The sequence below is a fragment of the Cuculus canorus genome, chromosome 9 (assembly GCF_017976375.1).
Source record: "Cuculus canorus isolate bCucCan1 chromosome 9, bCucCan1.pri, whole genome shotgun sequence".
Classification (NCBI taxonomy): domain Eukaryota; kingdom Metazoa; phylum Chordata; class Aves; order Cuculiformes; family Cuculidae; genus Cuculus; species Cuculus canorus.
In genome coordinates this window covers 7,508,649-7,529,342 of record NC_071409.1, presented here as the reverse complement: position 1 = coordinate 7,529,342, position 20,694 = coordinate 7,508,649, and the positions used below count along the sequence as shown (strand labels likewise).

Below are 20,694 nucleotides of genomic sequence, written 5' to 3'. Positions count from 1 at the left end.
CAGAGGTTTTACATTATTAAAAACAAGCATCGCAAGACAAAGGAAAGAAAAGAGTTTGAGACTCCCCAAATGGTTGATTGCCTCTAAGCAAGCCACCTTCAGCTTAAATTGATGAAGAAAACCATGAAAGGAATATTACTTAGGATGTAGAAGTTACACCACATCACTGGCACAGAAGCTGAGTGAAAGGACCCAAAGGCAGGACACTAGTGTTGCTGTTTCCAGCATTGCTCACATGCCACCACAGCCCCATCAAACCTACAGCACAATCAGACATAGTCCCTTCCACAAGCAGTTCATTGTCTCAATACAGAGAGCAGGCAAAAGGAAGTAAAGAAAACCAAGTCTGATGACTTTGCAGCCGTATTTAATAACAACGGCAGCAGCAGAAGAAAATCCTTCCCCCCAAAGCCCCTTGGTAGCTTTTGTCCATTAGAAACAAGAGTCTCTCCAGCTTTCTTCCTCTGACCAAGAATATAGTCACCACACTTGAACCACTTGTCTTCCTTAAATGGAGCTGAGGATTCCTTTACATGAGCTAAACCCCTCTTCTCATTACAGACTTTCGAAACATTTGTTAATAATAATGCAAAAATCTCCTAAAAATTATCTCCCTCTTACTACCTCCTACACCTCACTCCTCCCTTCCCCGGTACCCTAACTCCCCTGGAAACCAAGTGAATCACAGTTTTCATGAAGAGGAAAGCATCAAAGAAGAACATACAAAAAATTCTGGGGAAAAAAAGTAAGAGGAGAGGGCCACTTAGGCACAAAAGCATTTCCTGAGAAGAATTTGTGCAGCGCTCGATGATGAGGAGTTTGGACTTAGAATTCTTAAGCAAAACAGGCAGAATAGACCCAACAAAGCTACATCTTTATGGACTTTTACTTGGAGTTGTAAGCAGGTACAAACCCACCAATTCTTTTGTTTTAAAAGCAGCAGTGGCAAAGCATGACAAACATTCTTTGTCTCATATAGGAAAGATATTCCATTGGCTTGGGGAACTATTAGTTTACTAACCTGCAACTTAAAGTTGAGTACAATAAGAAAATAAAACCAAACATCATGATCACACACTACGAATAACAAACAAAAAAACAACTCACGGGTACTCTATAGGATAAAATTTGTTTGCACAAATTATTCAGTGAGCACTTATGAATAATGAATGCATTGTGGAAATCACAATCAGCTTATGAATTATTTATTAACTGAAATATGGGCCGAATTTGTCAGAAAACCTTATTTTCCACAAATCACTCAACCATCTCTTACATTACATGGTACCAACTAGTTTCCAAGTAGCCCTATCTGTAAAAAATAATCTCTTCTTCCTGTGACACTAGATGAGCTTTTAAAACTAAATTTTCTGAAATCTTTCATAACATTGCCTGTCAAAGCTTTGTTTAAAAAAAAACAAGTAATCATCCAGAACCAAAACTAATGTCATCGTATATTTTAATTACCAAAGGCTATAACATAACAGTTTGTCAGCTACCCTATCAATCCCAAGTCTGAAAAAAGAATATGGGTGGAAATAACCTATCACAATGCTTTATAGACTAGGAAGAGCCCTGCCAATCACAGCGCCTTTAACAGGAGTCATTACTTTTGAGTGAGTTGTCTGGGAGAGAAAGAACAACTGAAACAACCACAGCAAGTGAGTGAACAGAAAATTAAAATATCTTAACTTTGAAGTATTTTTAAATGCTTTGGAAATTAACCCAAACTTGTCAGTTTCTATCACAGCCTCGTTTCTTGCAGATTTTGCTCTACAGCCAGTTCAACCAAGGAATCTGAAAATAATTTATTAGCATATACAAAAGACTTCCGCATGATAGGCAGCACTGGCACACAGAAATTATCCTACTGGATGAGACCCAAGATCTGACTAGTCTGGCCTCTTTTATGGTTCCCAAGGTTTGCAAAAAGCCGTAAAAAGTCTGCAATAATAAGTAAGATTTCTGTTATGCTCATAGACATCAGAAGACCAAGCTGCTCCTCTTGGCCCATGGAAGGTGCTATCACTTCATCCCTCCACATCTCAGGCACTGCTGATCTCTGGCCCTCACACAGCAGTCATAAGGCAGAATGAGATTCCTCTTAGTGCCCTATTTTCCCCAAGCATCCCCACAGAGCCAGGAAAAACTTGGCTAAGGGTGAATCAGTGAACATCCTTTCAAAAAGCATTGTGATTTTATGAGTAATCCCTCTAATGTGCAGACAGCAGCAAGTTTAACACACCATTACTGTCAAATGGCATGCAGGGCTTACTGCCTTAGTTTAATGCTCTTGATTCGCTGAGCGAACACCAGGATGCCGAGAGCCTGCTAGCCATCGCACGCGATGTCAGCAGACGCTTCGGTTGTTCCTTCACAGCCTGTCGCACCTTCAAAGAAAGGAGACACGAAACAGCTGGCGCATGCATCCACTTAAGAAGGAACAACTTCTCAGGTGTTTTTTCACCTCCCTTGGGGTGGAAACAACTCCACATGGTGGAAAACCACTAATGATCAGCGCTGAGATGAGAAAGGCAACTTGATTGTTGCTTGCTTATGCAATAGTAAGGAAGGATTGCTGCAGTATTGCTAAAAGACCTGGAGTGCTCATGACCTTTTGTTTTGCCTACTGCAATCTCTGACAGTTTCAGCGGTGTGGCCGTTCATAGCAAGCAGTAAGTACTGAACTATTTAGTTGGAGTACAAATGAATAATGAATAGGAGCTGAATCAGGACCCCTACATCAGCATTCTTACTCTAACAGTGCCAAAATAAAACAGGCTACTCACAAATAACCCACACAGAGATGAAAAAATAACATTTCCCCAAAGATTTATTGCAAATAAAGTTCAAGAATGAGTTCATCCCAAATATTACTCCAGTATATAAAGGAAGCTGCATTAAATCTGATGCTAGCCTTCGCTGCTTCAGGAAAAAATGTGGGTATGGGAAAAGTGGGAGGAGGCATTTATTGAAGACTTTTGGAAACAGCTGGAATTGATTTTTGGCTTCTCATCTGGACACATACAATTAAATCAAAGTGGAAGAAAATGGAACACTTTCTACTGAAGTGCTTCATTCTTTTTGTTTACATCTACCATGCCAAATCAACAGGTATTCTAACTGCTGAGAAATGATTATTGCAATAGGATGTGTTATTAATATGGTCAGGAAATAGCTCACTGCAGGCAATAATGAGAGCAGACACACAAGACTTTGTTACAATCACAAAATTCTGGATACAGTATGATCTGACCACAGACCAGTCACTTTCACATTAAAAAGCAAGAAAAGCACATTAAGAGAATCAGTGTCCTTCTGTTGCTCTGAGGCACTCCAGAAATCCAAAAAAAAAAAAGAAAAATAAAGAAAAAATTAAAAGAATTAAAAAAGGAGGGGGGAAAAGCCAGAGAGCGAGGACTCTCCTCTGGAAACCTACTTGCTTTAGGCAGAAAACTAAATTTTTAATCTATGCAATGAGGTTCTACAACTCCAGTGGGAGAAAACTGGCTACTTTTAAGATTAAGCTCAATTCGCTCCTGAATGCTTCACCAGCTCTTAAGAGACATTAGTGGGGAAGAGTTCACTACTGGATCTCGTGTTCTCCTTTTACATTTTTACATTCAAATGTGTGGTCCCAGAGTGGGGTCTGAGTGCATGGCATAAAAGAGGTAGCCACCTCGGGCTCAAAAAATGCTCTGATTAGGATATATTTCACTGTTTCCCATGCACATATAAGAAGACAGAAAGCAGTGGGAAAAGCCATTTGCATCGCTTTCTGCTGAAAGTATTACATAGACACAAACAAGGATACAGCAGTGAAGGGAGAGCAACTACAAAGTCTGAGGTAAGGTAATTGGAGAGTATGAATCACCTAAGGAACTTTGCCACTGCTTGTCAAACAAGTTATTCATCAAATTACTTCTGCTGGTATTTGAGAGGTTCTGGTAAATCTCTCAAGCTTTAAAAAAAAAAAAACACAGCGGCAAAACAGCAAGCTTAGATACCTTCATATCCTCTGATCTTCCTAATCACAAAGACAAAACTGAAAACTCTTACAAATTGAAGACACCATTGAGGCAGCAAAGAATCAGTTTTGATCAAACATCCTGAAATGTGGTTTACTTCAAACTAGAAAAAGATTAATGTATTGACTTCATAGAGAAGAAGAGAAAAATAGACAGTATATTTTTCAAGCTGTCCTTTTATGCTCGCCCTTATGAACAAGTTCCACTCTTCTTAGTCATACTAATGCTACCACCTTTTCAAGGCCTTTTAAACCAGAAACTGGTAAATCTGCACCTTGCCAAGACTTTAATACTCTTGCAAATTCTAACACTAAGTTACTTACAGCTACAGTAAACGTTCAGGTAATTCTGCTCATCCAGGCACCTTCCGGTACAACTTTAACATCTGGGTTGTGCATAGGTAGAAACACTTACATTGGGATATAGGGCAAAACTCAGCATGAAAACATCTGAGTCTGAATGCCATCTGCTCATGAACTCAGCTGTGGGTTTGCAAAGCCAAGAGCTGCCTAACATCACAAACCAAAAGGTGACTGTAGCATGCTGTAAAGCCTTGCACTCACCAGAACCGGAACTACAACTCTCATAGAACCGGAACTACAACTCTCAGTACACACATCAAATTGTCAACACAACAATCAGGTCACAGGGACAATAAACATGGAGTATCTGCCATTTTTTCCACCTCTACAGGTGGAATCTAAACTTTGCAGTCCAGGCTGTAGGTTTCTAGAAGTACTGGGTTTGTTCAAAACCAACCTGTCTAGGAAGTGGCTACCATCCGCAAATAAGCATCTCAGTTTTCTTCATGTATACATCTCCTCTCTAGCTTTGGTGTATGTGACCAAATAATGGGAAAAATAAACAGTCAAGTATGCAATTAATAACAGTAATATTAAGTGTCTTGGACTTAAATGAGGAAAAAAGGCAAAGCATAGAAAAGCAAATGTTTTAAGTGGAACAAAGTTCAATTCACTCTTCCAATGGAATTAAAAGGCCTTCTTCAATGCAGAGCCTAGCTCTGTAGTTTGCTAGAGAAAGATTATATTGCAAGAAGACATCTAAATTAATCTTTATGTGCTAGTTCTCTGTGGTCATTTCGTAGAGGTCTTACCTTCTCTTCTTTGCTGAAATCTACGAGAAGGTTTCCATGTACTGCAGAGGACAGGAGAGAAAGGAATTCTAGTTCCCAAACCAAGAGATGGAAAGAGTGGGTTTTGGGACTGCAAACAGTCAACAGCACATCATTATATCTGACCACTCTGCTCCTTTTGTTTTGGCAGAAAACAGTTGAGAATTTCAGCTCCTCCGCTAGCTCTTTGTTCTCTTCTTTCTGCTTCATTGAATCTGGTGGTGGAGAGCTTCTTCCACAAGGCTGATAACAAATGCTATGATAGACATGGCATTTTTAATCACTGATGGTTCATAAAGCACATTGAAATAAACATGGATCAACCACTGTTGGCCTTCACATGATCACAGTCTAATAGGTGTATACTAATTCAGGCCTCCTTGTGCTGCCTGTGGACTTTTGTATTGGATTAATCTAAGACAAGCTGCTCAATTGACCCTTACACTCTTTGTTGAAAGCAAATTCGGTCACATTTTCTTGTGTAACCAGTGTAGGAACCACAGCAAGATGACAGGACAGAAAAAGCAACAAAGTGATCTACACCATTAACAGCTGTGCTACCTTGTAGAGAGAACTGATACAGGTGTTTGTTTTAAGCAAGCTGAAGGAATGTTTTCAGTTTTGGTTTGAGGTTGGATATTTTTTGCACAAGTATCACTCACATTTATACCAGAGCTTATCTGGAATCTTCTGATAGGATTCTTTATGTGAGAAAATTATGAAGTATTTCACTGGAAACAAGACCTTCTGCAGCCTATACTAGTTCTGATAGTGTTTTATGCTAAAAAACAAACTAAAGTGAATCAGTATTTGGTGGTGACATACGAAGTTTTTAACAATATAGGTACTTAAAAATCAAGTGACCTTTAGTTTCAATATTTTAAAATTACATATAGAAAAGTGTGGACCTTTCCCTTTAGATTATTTTTACGGGGAAAAGAAACAACACCACATGCCTCTGGTTTTGGTTTTAGTTGGAAATAAAAATTTGGAAGATGTCTGAGCAACACTTTCAGTTGATAACTCTTTTTTCGTAGGAGGAAAACGTGACTGTGGAGTTGAGAAAAAAATTCCCATGGCAGACCTAATTATTAACTAATGAAGAGTAGGGTGAGAAAGCACAGAAAGACAATAGATGCTAGGTTATTTGCTACATTTGGTATTTGGCTCTGCTTATGACTTATAAAGTCATTAAACTAATCCAGACATCATAACAAGTGTTTCAAACAGTATTTGTTTTGAAGAACTAAAATACTGGGTCCTTTTTTTTTTAATCACAGTACTGGAAAACATCTGATTATGTTTGAGAAATACTATTGTTACCGTAAAAATCAGGACCATGAATCCATTAATTTGAAATGTACACCAGTAAGAAAGAACAAACATATGAAACAGAAAGAAAATGGCATTTGTATTTTTGTTTATCAGCTAGTGCCGCTAGGTGAAAACAAGAGGAATTTGCCTGTCCTCAATTTGAATTTTGAACGTTCTCATCTTCAGGTTTCCACCAGGTATCAAAACATGAGAAAGCAGAATTTGACTTTCTATGAGTACCGGTCCTTTACAACAAGCAGATATTAGGGTTTTTTTTTTTTTCCATTTACATGGTAGCTCCAGTGTATTAAAAGGCTCATATGCTGAGTGCCATCATGTTAAAGTAAAGCTGACTGTGCTCAACCTGTGTATGGAACACTACTGTAAGCAGTCAGAGATGTAGTCTAACCACACCAAAACCTCTGACCTCTCTAGCAGGTGTTTTTACTTAGTTAAAGTAGAACTAGCTAGTAGCCGATAACAGGCACATGGCCTTACTTGCAACTCCTGTTCTAAACATAGTTAATAGGCACCCAAAGAACACTCCTGAAGCTACGTTCTTATTGGTACCAGTCCCTTTCCTCAGGCACTGCAGGCCCATGCCAGCTGACTGCAGTTCTTTTCTGAAGCTACATACAGGTGCAAAAGGTTGGTGACAGCACTGAGACAAACTGCTCTATCTTGTGCCCTGGGTCCATGCTCAGATAGACCTTGCAGCTGGCACAGCGGAACTGTACTGCAGAGCCTGTCATCCAAACCACCTCTCCATAACACTGTCTCCCAGCCTCCTGCATTCCCGTGACCGCCCTCCTTTCTGGCTATATTTATATACAAAACGGATACTGCATAAGCAGTAAATCCAAGCCCTGAGCAGCTAGTGGTTGCTCTGCCCAGCAAAACTTAACGTGCTCAGAAGAACAACTGTCAGATACAGTGAGCATGAAGGCTTGAGCTCGGATAAGCACCTCTGCTGATTGTGTGGAGTTTGACCATAAGCCATAGAAATGATCAATGTAAATCAGTGCAACTTCATGACACCAAACAATACAACTAATTACCAAGGAAGTCCAGCATATTAAAGGCCATCAGGTATACCAACAGATTTTTCCACCAAAAGAAAAAGCACTTTATTCTCTCTCAATGCAAAAATAGGAAAATGAAAACACATGCAAAGATCAGAGTTCTTTTTCAAAATATAAAAAAAAGTAACATCAAAATGTTGTTTATTTTAACCAAAACAGAAAACATAATATATGCCATTTAAACATGGAGTTGACCTTGCAGTAGAATGTTTAGCATGACTGTGCATGGCACTAGGGGACAAACTAAAGGTAAACACTACTTAAATTATGCATTATCTCATGAACTAGACTACTGTAGTTAACACCTGCAGCTGTAAACTAACTGTGAGTGTGCATGGAACAATTATTTACCTTTCTTTAATTAAATAAAAATATAAAAACAACCATATATTCAAAATGTAAAGGTTTCCTGCAAGGAACTATCCACTAAAATGACTAGTCCTCATAATAAAATTGTAAAAGGCAGGGTTATCACCAATACCTCGAAACAGAAAAGAAAATCATAGAAAGGTTTGGATTGGAAGGAACCTTAAAACCCATCCAGTTACAACCCCCTGACAAGGGCTGGGACACCTCCCAGCAGACCAGGCTGCTCAAAGTCCCATCCAGCCTGGCCCTGAACACCTTCAGAGATGGGGCACCCACAAGTTCTCTGGGAAACCTGGGCCAGTTCCTCGCCATCCTCAAGAATTTCTTCCTAATGTCTAATATAAATCTTCCCCCTTCCAATTTAAAGCGATTTCCCTTCATCCTATCACTCCATGCCCTTCTAAATAATCCCTCCTCAGTTTTCCTGTAGCCCCCTTCAGGTACTGGAAGTCTGCTACAAGGTCTCTCTGGAGCCTTCTCTTCTTCAGGCTGAACATACAAAGAAAAGACCCCTTTTCATGAGTCATTCCAAGAATTTCAGAATCAAAGCCATTTAGTTCCTTTTTTTAGATTTTACTTATGTTATCTCCATATTGCACAAGGAGAGTGGAGAGTCTGAGATTACAGACAGCAAAATTGGAAATGGTGTAGGAAAAGCTGTGTGCCAAAGAAACAGCAAGGTACACATAGCATCACCTTATTCAGTGTCAACAGCATTACTGGTGTTTATCCCAACCTTTAATAAAGCCCTCCACAATATGATGTCTACAATAAATACACAGTAGTTCTGGTGACCTTACCATTAGAGACAGACTGAAAAAAAGGTTTTCCTCCCCCTCATTTGCATGAAAAGGGCAAAAAATGTTGAAAATAACCCATTTCCCTTTCTGCATTTCAAAGAACACCCGAAAGGGATTCTGAAAAATGAAAGAGATAAAAAAATGCCAGGAGACTCAGAGTACTGTTCAAAGACAGGGAAAAGTTTCAGATTCAATTCTTTTTTGTCTTGACAACTGTGCTTCTACACATTGAAATGTATAAAGGAATATTATTTGACACTTTCTCCCCCGACTACAAGTTGGGTGTGGAGTAGAAAATAAATTCTTCATAGAATGGCATCTCCTTACTCTTAGGGCTTTCTGCATCCAGACACAGCACATGGGTGGTGGTGCAGTCGAAAGAGATCACCCACCCACATAGCTTTGCCCTCTGCCCTTCCCCGGCACACATTCAGCTCCTTTTCTTAAGGCAATGTACTATTTTGTCTACATTACAAATGGGAGCCAAAACCAGATCACTGGAACCCCAAAGAGAAAAGAAGCAACCACCAGAAAACCCTTCCTGTGCTCCTGTGGCCTAGGAGATAGCTTTCCAGAGCAGTCAGCAAGTACGATTTTTAACAGGACAACTGGGACTTAATCCTTTGGCTACCTAATAGCAACTTCCATTATTAGCTTGCTTGCAGTGCAAGTCAAAAGAATGATCATCTGTGATCAGGACAACGTGCCTCCAGCTGCTGTTTCTGACGCGGTCTTCTAAAGACGTGAAGTTAAGATCAGAAGTTAAGCAAGACTTCTGCAGCCAAAGGGTTCAGAATGAGCTAGAGAGACAGTCAGGGGTTGATAACCGCTAAAACCCTACTGTGCTTCACTGAAGAGGTGGCCAGAAGGCAAGAGGTTGCCTGTATTTACCAAAAAAAAAAAAAAAAAATGGGGGGGCTTAGGGGTGGTGAAGTGTTTCTGAGACAAATTTCTGCCGAGGTAATGTGCAATATGGCTATGCTGAAGCTACTTTATTCTGTCCTGTTGAACGTCAGTGAACAGAAGGATTCACAGCCCTTGCTGGAGCAAAGTGCAGAGGCCAAAGATCATACTCCAGGTCAACCACGTGCTTCAGCCTTCCTACAGCAGCATCCCGCACGCTGGTAACACACCTGTACGTATATGGTAGCACCGCAGTGTTAGACCTACTGACTGAATACTGGTTCAGATCTGAGCATGGTATTAGGCTGAGCAGGAGCGCTTATCCCTTCAGTATTGTGGCGAGTTCTTCAATTTCAAAGCCACAGTTTCATGTTAGCTAAAAATGAATGTTTATTTCCATTAAGGAAAACAATAGAAGATGTTACCGTTCTGAAAACAGAAGAACCCTTAGCTTCTCTTTTTACTGCCTGTAGTTAATTTACCCAATGCATACCCTTAAAACCAAGAAAGTGAATAGCTGAGGGTGGCATAAATCTTACGCTGTCTATATAATAGCCACGGTGACACAGAGAAATGCGAACTTCATTGTGGCACAAACTTACTTTGCGCCCAAAATAAATTGCAGCACTTACCTCAAAGTTCAAGCACAACACGAAGCATTTTAGAAAAAGAAATGCAAAATGAGATCATGACTCACACTGGTCAACCTTAAATTAACGTCAGCATGCATCAGTAATGGAATTATAATACAGGACCACTGAACGCTTCCACTAGTAAAGTAAGAACATATAATTTTCAGGAAAGCGTACCTGTAAGCCTTTTACTAGAAAATTTCTGTGTTGCTATGCCTTTCATTTTTTTCCACATTTTCTGTATTACAAGTTAAAATACATGGAACCAGAATGGTTTGCGTTGGAAGGGACCTTAAAGCCCATCCAGGTCCAATCCCCTACCACGAGCAGGGACACCTTCCAGGAGACCAGGCTGCTCAAACCTCATCCAACCTGGCCTTGAACACCTCCAGGGATGGGACAGCCACAACTCCAATGGACAACCTGTGCCAGCGCCTCACCACCCTCATTATGAAGAATTTCTTCCTGATGTCCAATTTAAATTTTTCCCCTTCCAGTATGTACATTTTGGGAGTGAGAGAGAAATGAAAATAACTGATAATATCCAGTTAGGAAAAAAATACCATGGGTCAAACTTAAAGCTCTTCTGGCCTTTTGAAATGCCCTTCTCATGGCTCTTTTTGACAACAAAATGCATTTGACTTATTTTGTGCATAGCTTAGAATTCAGGGCAGTCAACAGCTCTGGCTCTTCTAAAGTGTTTGGGAATGGTAAACAAATTGGCAGATAATTACATTCTGTCTCTTAGCAACCTTAACTGTCTTGCAATGAAGTTACCAGGCTTTTTTTTTTTTTCTGATGTATTCTGTTGGTGCCGTTATTTCCACAAATTTTAGACCCAGCCTGACAATCCCCTTTTGTACAGAACTTCCCGAATCAGTTCATCATTAAATGACAGCAAAGATCAGTGAGTGAAAGCTACCATCTTGTTTGTAATCCCTGAAAAAGGCAATTCATGATAAACATACTGAGGACAAACAAATAACTAAGTAGGAAGAGGCTAGTCAAAATATTTTGTCATGAGCCTAAATACCCTTTTCCACTGCCATAACTGCAAACAAACACAATATATAAACCTGTCGTTTAAATACAAAGCTTTGGATAGCAAAACTCCTAATTATTTAGCTAAATAAATGAAAAAAAAAAAAGCCTGGAATAGAAGAGAGGTTTGGGCCAGTTTTTAAAAAAAGATTTTATTTTAGGAATATCTTTTGAAAACGCAATCCCACTTGTAGGCATAAAGGAATGATGAAAAGCCAGTTCTTTGGCTGCACACAAAAGGGGAAGCATTGCTGCCTCTACGCCGCTTCTGCAGACCTAGCACAACACGGCTGTACCAGACCGCAAGGAGCAGTTGTCAAAGTCTTCCCTACGTTTCAGTGAAGTGTGCATCACCTTTGCTCAGCACAAAATGATCTCAAAGTTCTCTTTCCTTCTTAATAAGATCAAAGCAGGTATTAATAACAAGTAGTTTAAGATATCAAAAAATACTACTATCATAAAATAGAACTAAAACAGAAGCCTAAAATACTTTATCCTGTAGAGAGAGTTTTTATTACACATCTTAAAACATCTCCTCATCAAACACTGATTTTGCATCAGATCTTCTTACCATCCCTGGCAGAGATGCATGAACACACTCTTCAGAAGAGTACCTTTTTTGTCTGTGTCCCTAATAATAAACATAATATTTTATATCATTTTATAATAAATTGACCATTAAACAGAGAAGTACTATTATGTACAAGTACCTCTCTACTTCCCAAAGTAAGTTATTGTTCCCTTACCATGGATCGACTCCAAAACAGTAACCAAATGATAAACTAATTTAGAACAGAATAGCAGGAACCAGCAGTCTCTCACTGAATAGCATGAATTATAAGCATTTGCTCCTTGACCAACTGCTTGGGAAATTAAGACGAAAACCTGACAGACTGGAACCGGACATTGAAAACAGATTTTTCTTAATTTCAAAAGCAACACCATAAATCACAAAAATTACTAATTTTTTAATGTGGACCTGAGAGTTGGAGTTAGTTGCTCTATATCTCTTGGTAAATTGCATCTGCACAGCAGACATAGGAGACTAAATAACTTAATGGTTGCGGGAGGAGGGGCGATTATTAAGACTCATACAGTCTTCCGGCAACTTTTTGTTACTGTGCAGAGTTTTGTTCTCCATCTTAGTCAGGCGCCTGGCGATGTGAGCACCTAGGCTAGAAATGAAACACTTGCCACAAAAACCTCAGGTTCGAACTGGATGAGAAAGAAAAAATATACCACTTCAGTCAAATATTTGATAGAGGAAAGGTAAATGGAATGGGAATGGGATTCCTTTCCACAGTGGGCTGTTTTGATGAGGAGTCAGTTTTTCAGTAGCCCCTCTCAGCATGTACAAGAGTGCTCCTTCTCAAGAACAGTGCTAGTGGGAGTCAGGCACGATACCAGCAGCAACATGAACCATGCTGGTCCTTTAAGTAAGGAAATCAGGACAAGACTGCATTTTGGTTGTTCTCCTTCCCTTCAGGGTCATGAAGGTGAAAACAGACTAACTTGTTCAGCTCCAGTCCTATCTTATAACTTCTTTGCTCACCCCCACTCACTTCATTGAGACTGCACCTCTCAGATTTCCTAATCAAATGCCACGTGTTAACTTCTCTTAAACAAGCGAAGTTAGGAAAAGCTTGTATCAGATTACATTTTGCTGGGTGAGGAGTTAAAAAGTATTGTCATCATTGTCTTCATCAGGTCTAAGAGGAAATGCACTAAGCAGCCAGGAGCAAAGGTATTTGCAGGCAAGTATTTTGTGAATGCTTTTTCTATACTGGAAAGGATTGGTTTTCTTTTTATTGCTCCATTTTCATTTGTTCTCCTGTAAAAAGCTCACAGGAGGCAAGAGCAGAAGATGTGTCCAGAAAAGCATGATATTGTTCACTCAACTGCACCAAAGGGCTTCTTAATTTCTAAGAAAAATAATTTAAAAAACACTACTTAATCTTCACACAGATTTTTTTCCAAATGAAAGACAGACAGAGGAAAACACCTGTAAGCAGAGTCCTGTCAACATTCATCCATTTTTTAAAATCTCAACACGGAATCTAAGAGGAGAGAAAGGAACTCAGGCAAGATAACACTGATCAAAACTACGATGCTCAAACACGGTTTTCCTTTAAAAAGCCGCCAGGGCTAGAGCAGTCACATGGCAAAATGGTGTGTGTCTGGGTCTGTGCCTGCCTGTTTAATAAGCCATGAAGCTCTTTGGCTGAACTACCGTGTATGTCATGTGATACAGGGGTTGCCATGGCAAGCACATATGCAGTTCTTGATCTGCTTCATCACAGACATAGCAGAATTCAGGTTAACAATGAAGGAATACGATTTCCTAGGGAAAAAAAAAAAAAAGGCTGCATTTTGCTTAGCTTAACACTGCAGATGTAAAGCTGAAAAAAATTAAATTCTCTTACACGGTATTTGTGATACACTGATTAAAAACTCTTAATCTCAAAACAAAAGCCACATAACACAAACACGATCAGTTCAGTCTTCAAATAAATCTGCATATTTGGGTGAATTTCAGGATATTTTCCATTTAAATACACAGAAATTTGCATTGATGCTTCAGCTCTCAATGCCCAGATCCAACTGGTAGAGAGGTGAACAGGGGACGACCCTTCCAGTAAAATAACAAATATGTTGAACCAACTCTAAAAATCAGTAATTGATTTTTTTTTATTTTTTTTTAACGTGGCAATCCACAGGCTGACAGTCAATGCAAAAGATTCCTGTGAAAAGACCCTCCTGATGCTGAGGTAGAAAACATATCATCAGAATTTTGGCACCTCATATCAAAATTAAGCAGCTTGCTAGCACTAACAGGCTGATGAAGGCCTGCATCATAGGGGCTGCCATTCCTAACCTAGAGACAGAATACAGCTGCAACTACTTGCAAGGCAAAGCCAGGTTTATTGAGGCAATTCTGTTCCTGCAGGGGCAGTCATACGGCTGTTTCACCTGACTGAGGTCAGCCCCAGTGAGGCACTGCTCCTGCACTTTTAGGAGCCTCACCATTGTGCCAAGACCTAACATAAAATGCCCAAAGACCTTTGGCATGCTTTAGCCTTCAGCAGTTAATACACATTCAGACAATTTTCATGTGTGCTACTGCCCCAAGACAAGATGCCTCCAAGTCTAGAAATTATTTCTGATGCGACAGAACAAAACATCCAAGGAAAAAATTAGGAATCTAATTATGAAGAATGAGTGCCCATGCCTCTCGGTGATTAGTAATAACGGGTAAACTTCAAGGCAATTGGAATTTTAAAAAAAAGTACTGCCCTTTGTAGAAGAACTTGAAAAGAGATAACCTGTATCAACAGGAAAATTGATTCTCAGTGTTTCCTTCCAGCAAGAAAAAACAAATAAGACCCCAAACCCTTCCAACACAAACCATTCTCTTCTTCTGCAATTCCTTCCACCACTTCACTAGCTTCCAAACTCTTCCCATACTTAGGTGGGGCTTGTCACAAAGCCTATGGCACCATGCATGCTTGTAATACCTATCTACTCAGGGCAGATAGAAGCACAGAGCTTTCCCAGCACATACAGAACAAAATGTTGCTTTTGTTCTTTTCTCTTATTAGAAAATATTGTGGTGGAACTTCATGGATTAATTTCAGACCCTTCTCTTTAACCTTATGCTTCTTACTCCACTCACATTCATTATGTCCCCACACATCTCATTTCCACTGTGTATCATAGGTTTTTCTCCAACAGCAATAAAAAGGAAAATCCCCATTGCAAATCACTTGATTTAAAAGAATCGGAATACTAAAACACAAAGTGATGCTCTAGGATTTCCTCTCCATTACAGTGGGCAGCATTTAGCATTGATTGTTATTATTTTTAATCAGATGTCCATAAAATTGAAGACCTGCATCATTACTGAGTCAATCAAGATGTTGTTCCCATAACAAATTGCATAATGGATTACATGGATTTTTACTGAAACTACCTTTATTCTCTCTGCTGATGGAAGCTGAATTCAAAATCTAACCACCAAAATACTGGAAGCAGTTTCAAGATGCAAACAACTAGTTTCATTGTGCTACTCTGGGTTTTTTTATGCCAATATTGCTGACATCTCTTGAATTCATCCGATTTCCGAAAAAACAGAAAATTAAATCATTGGTCAGAGCTCCTGCTAATGTGATTTTGGTGTTAAGAGACTAATTTTAACTAGCCTCTCTTTGTTTACTTATTCAGACTTGCACATCATGGAGGGCTGCAGGGTTGTTTCACGCCAGAGATAAAAACTGAGCCTAAAATAAATAATGTCTCACATTCTCCAGTACCTCTCTTTCTGCCCTGAGCTTTCTGCAGACAGCAGGAATTTGCTTCTCTGTAACTGCATGCAGAGAAGCAAAACAAACTTTATGTTTAATTATAAAAGATTATTCTCTAGATGGGCCACATTTTTAAACAATCTTTTTTGCAATACTAAAGGACTCAGCAGTTTCCTTTTGTCTTTAAAGATTCAATTAAAAGTATGTTTCAGAAATTAAATTACAGCATGAAATTAGCTAAGGGTATGAAATACTGCATTCGCCCTAGCATTCAGGGAAAGGCTGTACAAAGCAATTCACTTAATGGCTCCTAACATGTGATCTCAACTTAATAACTAAAGTGCCCTTAGCTAGCAGAGGATCTACTGGTGAGAGGCACCCTATATAATCCACCGAAAGGGGAAATGGATTAAACTCAGGTAAATCTTATTAATTTATGGTAAACCCTACAGTTACTCTCATTTTTGATCTTTTAAAATGTTACAATTTTGTCAAGTAACACAAGTGTTGGCAGGAATATTTCTGGGGTTTTTTTCTGACCGTGGCTGCCTCAATTTTGCCGTGTTCTAGAAGGATCTGCCAGAGTCTACGGAAGCATTTCTTTCTCTCTACCTTTCAGAGAGTACTGCTGGATGCAATTCATCACAACCACTGGGGATACACTTCAGATTATTCTTTGCTGTACTAATATAGGGAAGGAAATGAGCGCTCCCCTCACTCTTCAGCTGTCCCTCTAGTCACCTGTTGGGTACAATTGCAGCTCATGCTGTGAGCTGTCTTCATTCTGCACGTGTGTGCTGGGTTAGAGTTTCAGAGGAATCTAATTTCCATGTGGGGTCCTTTGGTACTGCGTAATAACAAATCAAATAAAAACCACCACCAGTTATTGCCTTGTGTGGGACCAAACCAGCTCACTTGGCTCATTCCTGGCAACTTACCTGGGGAGGCGGTGTGCACCCCAGCGCTGCCAGCTCCCAGCAGAGCAGGGTCCTCCGGAGAGCTGAGTGGTGCCCACCCTACGCTGACTCCATCACAGCCTCTTGGCACCAGAGGTGGCTGCTGGGACTGCATTGTTGATGAAAGCCCTGTGCTGTGGACACACTCGGCAGGGTGGGGTTTATTTTGTGTGGTTGGCTTTAGGCTGGGTGGGTTTTTTCGGTGGGTTTTTTTTTTTGTTTAAATGTGGGAGTCTAAGGGGGGGTTACTTGTTGTGTTTTGGTTTTGGTTTTTTTTTTAATATTTCTAAACTAATTGCACTTAGGATTACAAGTCAGAGCAGAAAGCCAGAACGAAAACTGAAAGGAGTCTCAAATTAACTATAAAACCTACAGCTAGTAATGTCTCTGCAATCCATTTCTTCTCTAATCTCTCCTTACTCCCATTTTAATCCAATCACAAAAATCTAATCAGTGCACACACACATTCCTGTTTGCATACAAATCTTAGCCACTGATCTAGCTCAACTCCGCAACAAGATGCCCATCGCCAGATGCTTCTGTTGCAGAGGTGGTCTGTACCCACAATATCTGTTTTCAGGTCTAAAGTCAAGAACAGACTCTCTTCTTTAGGCTAAGAAAATAACCATCCCAATTAAATTATTAAGCACCATACCACGTTTGTTCTTTCCCGTGGAGGAAAATAAATTAATAAATAAATAAGAGCATGTGTAGCCTGTCAGAAAGGTGCTGAAAAGGGAAACATGCAAAGGCAACACGCGCCTGCCAGCTGGGTGGGGCATGAAGTAATATTTATTATTAACAGCCAAATACAGACATGATTTATGGCCCTAGAAAGAGAAATGCACTGCGCTGTTTCTCTCAAAGAGAATGATTGTTTTTCTTCAATTTTATGAAGAGGCATCATTAAACTATAGATTTTCCTGATGGCACAGAAAGATTTACTCATATTATTCCAATGCTAGCAGAGACCTTCAGTTCTGCTGGGTTCTCAGCCCGGTGTTGTGTTCCCACTGCATATTACAGACAGTTTGAGCAGACTTTCTGAAGTCCACATGACTGAACACGCACATGTGCATATTTAGGAGTGAAGCAAAGCACAATTTTGCTACTTAAGGGTGTTGAAACAACTTTCTGCATGTCCTCTGCACAAGCATCTGTCCTTCAGGTTGTAACATGAATTCTTAATTCTGGTCACAGTGATTAGAACATTCATTAGGTTTCAGTGGGCTTCAGCATGGAGCACTTTTTTGGTTACTGGAAGCCTTGAGTGAGAACAGATCAATGCTTCAATTTTATCAGCAGTCCTGGGCTACAAAGTATTTATGTTACATGACATATTAATTGTGCTGGTTTAGTGAATGTATTTCTCCATTAGTAAAGCCCATCCAAGATTAATTTTAAAGACTCTTGTCTGGGCATGCTTGAAAAGTCTTTTTTTTTTTTTACCTTATATTCACAAAAAGATTTTCCATTTATTTCTGCTCTACTCTCTGCAATTTTATAATACACTTCAAGATATTTTCCAAACAAATGCAAACCTTTCACTAGAAACAACAGCACAACCAGAACCACAGATGTTTGTCCAAAATCTCTACATCCCCACAGCTCTACCTGCTAAGAGGGGCTTTTTCAATTAAAGGCAGTGTTGGACAATTTTAACTACTACGTTAAAATTACAATCCCACATCCTACAGTTACAGCAATGAAGAGAGTGAGAGTGGAAAAAAAGTAGAAATAAAAGTGGAATGGGAACAAATTACTAAAAACTGGACGTTACAATCCCCAGCATCTTTCAGCAATGGTATGCCAAGGACTTTCTCCCAGTGGTACACAGACCTCCAGAAAGACTCACTTTGCCAAGGAGGACTCAGCCCACAGGTTGTCTGCAAAAATACAACCAAACAGAACTGGAGTGAGTCCAGTTCCCTCGTTTACAGGTGGTCAGCCTATGAATACCAATATCATGGAGTCACTTCGACTGAATTTTAACAAGAAAAGGGGTCCGTAACCCCTTTAGAAGTCCTCTGTGCTCTCTATGACCCCACACTTCTAATTATTCTCTTAAATACAACAAAAGAATCCTGACCAAAAAAGCACCCACTTACACATTGGGCCAGTACATGCCTGAGCAATCTGTGGAATTATGAACGGAAAGAGATCATATAACTTCACAGAAAGAGAGTAAAAGTTGCAGGCAGAAGCCCTAAAATGATGGAAGATTTATTGAAAATATCATCAAGATTTAGATAACAAATTGATAACGACTTATGCTTTATTTCCTTGGTATTTGGGATCACCAAGAAGGCTATCAGCCTCCATGGTAAATTTTAATGACATTTGTTGCATGACTATCCTAAAATAAAAATTCTCAGAATAACAGCAACAGTAATATGATATAGTTTGCATTGTGTCTGTTGTTTATTTTGTGTGGCAGTAATACAGGCGGCCATATGGATGAGAGCATTTGGAAGGGAGGATTTGTTGGCTAGATCATCACATCTGTTTACTTATGAATGCAACAAAAATACGTTTGGAGGTCACTGACTGCACAACCATTTCACTTACTCCTGATGAAAAAGCTACGCATACCACCCTTTCTTAGACAACACAAGTTCAAAAAAACCCTATGATATTTTCGTAAGGAAAAGGATTTGAAATCGTAGTGAAATTAGTCTCCATCACACTTCATCAGCCATTTCCACCATAAAGGGGGCATCACAGCAATAATTTAATATTGGATGAAACAAGTATGCAACATGTCTGGGAGGAAAATAAAGAAAACAGCCAGTGTCATAGTTAAGCTTCCTCATAACATACACCCTTTCGTTGAAGGAGAACATAGCCTTGACCTCATATCTAAAAATCACATTCACTGCTTGAATTCGTATTTGAATTCAAGAAACAAAGCAGCATACACACACAAAATAACCACAAAAAACTCACACTGACACCAAAACAATAACAATAGGTTCACAAGCTTGTAATTTATACAATCTCATTCATGTGCTTCCAGGTATTTAAACTGAGCCCCTTGCCACAATACAAAATATTTATTGCCCTTCCATCACCTTGTTGTTGACATCTAGCTGTAAACATACCGGAATCTAAGGAAGCACAAGTATCCCTGCAAATTTAGAACTGTGCAAAATCTCAATTACAGACAAATGTTCAGAAAAAGAAGAAACAGTACCTTAAAAATCCTAATCACCTAAAGGGTTTCTTTGTTATTTCAAGACATCATTATAAACAGTAAGTTAATAATTAAATGATTTTTCTTTGGTTATTTTTCATTCTAGGAGAAATCTTTCGATAGAAACTCCTCAGCATATCCATATACACAAAAATCATACAGATTTTCTCAGCTGAACAGAGCTGTTGGCAGTGAATAATCCCATGCATAGAAATATTTTTTATATTTGCTTGCTATCTCCCACGCTTGATAACGCTTAACTTTTAGCTGAAGGACACTACTTATGCCTTTTTCATGAGGGAACCCGGGGACAGGAACTACAGAAAACTACAGACAGATAATACCAGGATTCAATCTAATAAAACAAAAAACAGAGCGAGAGAAAAATATGATCTTACTTTTGCCGATGGGTTAGTCTTAAATATTTGATTTACCGAAGAAAGGAGAAGTTAGGATGACAGCTGTTCGTTACAATTCCTTCTTTATTACAAGAGCTTAACTCTGTCACTGGCTGGCTGGCCCATTTCTGCTAGCTTTAGCACAGAACAGCACTCCTAAAAGCTCCTCCTCTTAAGAGCATCTGTCTGTATACTTCTCTCAACAAGCAGAAACAAGGCTTTTCCAGAGACATTTAGGTGCTGGAAATACTTACAAGTAAGGGAAACCATCAGAAGTAGAAAAAAAAAAACCCCACTTTGTTGGCCAAGCCCATGATTTGGCAGGTAGCATTAGTGGGCATGAATTCCTATCAGCTTCACACCAGAGCAGTCAGATCTTTATTGTGTTAGAAATCAAAATGAAGACTTTCTCAACAGAAAACGTAGCTTGAATGATGCCAAAAATTAGAAGCCATAATTTGAAAGCATATATCTCCTGCAAAACTGTACAACTCCAGCCACTCCCTATGATTAATGCAACGTGTCTCAGCCTTCAGAGGAGAAGG

At 39.4% G+C, this 20,694-nt stretch overlaps 1 protein-coding gene across 5 annotated transcripts in view; it reads right to left on the bottom strand.

Moving 5' to 3' along the window:
• NYAP2 (neuronal tyrosine-phosphorylated phosphoinositide-3-kinase adaptor 2) overlaps positions 1 to 20,694 on the bottom strand; it is a 142,637-nt gene that overhangs the window by 109,908 nt on the left and 12,035 nt on the right. Inside the window, exon 1 of one of the 5 annotated variants that reach the window (XM_054074807.1) lies at positions 20,150 to 20,280. The exons of the other annotated variants lie outside the window; for them this stretch is intronic. The gene's annotated coding sequence lies outside the window, so the exon portion shown is untranslated. Of the gene's footprint in view, positions 1 to 20,149; positions 20,281 to 20,694 lie in introns of those variants that run through there. 5 annotated transcript variants of the gene reach the window in all.